The sequence below is a fragment of the Tenrec ecaudatus genome, chromosome 4 (assembly GCF_050624435.1).
Source record: "Tenrec ecaudatus isolate mTenEca1 chromosome 4, mTenEca1.hap1, whole genome shotgun sequence".
NCBI classification, from domain to species: Eukaryota; Metazoa; Chordata; class Mammalia; order Afrosoricida; family Tenrecidae; genus Tenrec; species Tenrec ecaudatus.
This window is the reverse complement of record NC_134533.1, coordinates 200,421,427-200,425,252: the sequence shown is the minus strand read 5'-3', so window position 1 is coordinate 200,425,252 and position 3,826 is coordinate 200,421,427. Positions and strand designations below refer to the sequence as shown.

General features: G+C 42.5%; 1 pseudogene; it reads right to left on the bottom strand.

The window, feature by feature from the left end:
- Positions 1-2,702: 2,702 nt before the first annotated feature.
- On the bottom strand, positions 2,703-3,209 carry LOC142447283 (non-selective voltage-gated ion channel VDAC2 pseudogene; annotated as a pseudogene).
- Positions 3,210-3,826: the final 617 nt, after the last annotated feature.

Sequence of the window (3,826 nt, the reverse complement as noted above, 5' to 3'; positions counted from 1 at the left end):
GGCCTGGTAGGGCATGATCAAGGGTAATGTAACCAAGAGGAATTGCTGAAACCCTGGTGTGGACTGAGCATGATAGGGGGACAAGAGGAAAGTCAAGGGAAATAGAGGAAAGAGCTGGGAGGCAAAGGGCATTTATAGAGGTCTAGATAAAGACATGTACATATGCAAATATATTTATATATGAGGATGGGGAAATAGATCTATGTGCATATATTTATAGGTTTAGTATTAAGGTAGCAGGACACTGGGCCTTCACTCAAGTACTCCCTCAATGCAAGAATACTTTCTTCTATTAAATTGGCATTCTATGATGCTCACCTTCCCGACACAACCGCTGATGACAAAGCAAGTGAATAAACAAAGGTGGCAAAGAAAGCTGATGGTACCCGGCTATCAAAAGATATAGGGTCTGAGGTCTTAAAGGCTTGAAGGCAAACAAGTGGCCATTTAGCTCAGAAGCAACAAAGCCCACATGGAAGAAGCACACCAGCCTGTGTGATCACGAGGTGCTGAAGGGATCCGTTATCAGGCATCAAAGAACAAAAAATCATATCATTGTGTGCTCACCTCAATGATACGATCGCTGAAGACAAATGGGTGCATAAGCAAATGTGGCGAAGAAAACTGATGGTGCTCAGCTATCAAAAGATATCGCATCTGAGGTCTTAAAGGTTGAAGGTAAACGAGTGGCCATCTAGCTCAGAAGCAACAAAGCCCATATAGAAGAAGCACACCAGCCTGTGCATCACAAGATGTCGAAGGGATCAGGTATCAGGCATTATCAGAATAAAAAATCTTAAGATAGTGAATGAGGGGGGGAGTGCAGAGTGGAGACCCAAAGTCCATTTGTAGGCCACTGGATATCCCTTTACAGAAGGGTCTCAGGGAGGAGACGAGCCAGTCAGGGTGCAATGTAGCAACGATGAAATATACAACCTTCTTCTAGTTCCTAAATGCTTCCTCCCCCGCCCCCACCCCCCCCACTATCATGATCCCAATTCTACCTTGCAAGTCTGGCTAGACCAGATGATGTACACTGGTACAGATAGGAACTGGAAACACAGGGAATCCAGAGTGGATGATCCCTTCAGGACCAATGGTGTGAGTAGCGATACTGGGAGGGTAGAGGGAGGGTGGGTTGGTAAGGGGGGACTGATTACAAGGATCTACATGTGACCCCCCCTCTCTGGGGGACAGATAACAGAAAAGTGGGTGAATGGAGATGTCGGACAGGGCATTTATAAGTTATCAAGAGTTCATGAGTGAGGAGGGAGGGGAAAAAATGAGACCCTGATGCCAGGGACTTAAGTGGAGAGCAAATGTTTTGAGAATGATGAAGGCAATGAATGCACAAATGTGCTTTACACAATTTGTGTATGTATGGATTGTGATGAGTTGTATGAGCCTCTAATAAAAAGATTTTAAAAAAAGAGAAATATCCTGGGAATGACAGGATCCCCAGCCCTAGCCCCAAATAGATGTCAGGTGGCAGCACTTAACCTGTAGAGGGCAGGTGGGAACAATTTTCATAATGTCTGGCACAGTCACAATGGCAGTCAAGGGGCTTTGACACAAAAACAGTTAATAGAAAACAGAATTTCTAAGAGCAAATCAGATGGGTAGTCATAAGACAGGTAACTAGCTCAATCTGGGCAATCAAAATAAACCAAAGGTGGGTGGCAGGAGATAATTCCCTGCCCAGTTTTGAACAGGAAGAAGACTCCCACATGGCTACTTTGGCAGAGTGCACGGTAATGATTCTCAGTCTTTCCCGGAAAGGGGCAGGTTTAGGTAGCTCTACACTGCGGGGAGGGGAGAGAACGGAGAACTGTTGTGTGTGGTCTGAGTTGACATTAACACCAGAAGACCCAGAGTTATAATGTCACCCCTTTTTAAGCAGGGGCATTGCGGGGGGTGGGGGTGGGATAGGATTTAGCTGGGCCATCTGAACATTTTTGTTGTTACTATAACAAATAACACAAACTTAGAAGCTTGACCTGTTACAAAATTTTGAAACTAATATTTTTTTGTTCGTTTTTTCAGAGAACGTTTACCCAGCAAATAAGTTCCTATTGGACACTTTCGACATACACTGTTTAGTGACATAAGTTACATTCTTCACTATGGAGCAATATTCTTTTTAATCTTGCTCTTCTGATCCCATTTCCAGTAGCACTCCAGTACTCCAGTTTCTCTTTATTCCATGGATTAATTATCTCAGATTTCTTCTTCTTCCAAGGGGAGCTCTGTACTGAGAGGAAATATCTTGTGTCAATGTTATTTCACTAAAAGGTGACCTCAAGGGATCATTCTGGGTCAAGGGCAACATTCCCAGGGAGTTCTCTAGTCTCAACTGGTCTGGTAAATCAGGAGTTTTAAAGAATTTGAATTCTTTTTTTCTCCCAGTTTTCATAAAGGTCTATTTCATTACTGGTGAGTAGCACATTTAACATTTTAATACATTTAACTAGTGAACATTGATTGCAGGACTGTAGTCTTGGTAACTAGATAACCAATTGATCTAGAAACTAGCTAATAAGTAACTGTGCAAATGTTTAAATACAGCTCTTGTTTAGATCATCCATTGTTCTGATCACATTTGGGGTTGTATGGGAGGGGGTTGGGGTAAGCCTGCTATCACAATGGAAATATATTAAGGCCCAACCATTTGATTCTGCTTGACAGACGTTTCTTCATCTGGTTTAAGCCTCCAACTTCAGGGCAAGCCCAAGGGTGGGGCGTCCAGCTTTAATGTTCTTCTCATCTCACAGAACAGACAGTAGAAGCTCCACACCAAGTGTGCATCTCAGTGTAGCCCACTCTAATTAAACTAGAGTTGTTGGCTTCTGCAGAAATGGAAGCGGTGGCATCCATCTGATATTGAACAGCAATGCCAAAAGGAATGCAGTCGGTACCTGATGTCCAAGCAAGGTACACTGACGTGTTAAGGTCATCACATAATTTTTGATAAATTGATCCTCCACGCTCTGTCCCATCATTGAAGTTTGTGTATAACTAATGCACCAGTCTATAGCCCACTACAAAGCTGTCCCTTGTCAGCTTTGACTTGGCACAAAGATCAAAGGTCATCTGGTGACCATATGATGACCAGCAAGCCAGCAATAATAGCTAAAGCCAGCTGAATTGTTGACTGCAGGTCCAGCAAAATCAAAGTCAACATCACAACCATGGTTTAGACACTCCCTTTTTCATGTTCTATTAGGGTTTATCTCTTGGGGCCCTAATCAGGATAGAAAGCAGCAGAATCTAGACACTGTGCAGCTCTTCTGGCCTCAGGGTAAATGAGGCCATGGCTCATGTAGGCTACTAGTCCTATAGACTAGTCTCCTCTCTGAAATTTGGTTTTCTTCTTTCTCTCTTGCTCCTGATAGTAGAGGCCAGTAGTCGTATTTTAGATGGCTACTCACACGCTTTTAAGATCGCAGACACTACTAACCTCACTAGGATGTACAATGTGTTTTTTGCGAACTATATTATGCCAACTGATTGTCTCATGAGCCTATGGTCTTTAAACCCAGAAAACCAATCTTGAAAGGTGTTTCAAGATTGTAAACTTGTGTACTTACCTGTGTATACACAAGTATGTCTTCACACCTGTATTTATGACCATATATTAATTTTTCAGTTACTGCTGTTATTGTGACCAAATGATTTGTACCATATTCTTTAGTACAGACACCCTTTTCCTTGTTCATTTCTTAGTGGCATTGCTCAGTTTGGTCAAGCTGTACTCATTATTCACATCTGTGTTATCTTTGCATCATCAAAAATAACAACCTCGCCCTAATAGCACTATAAGTCAACA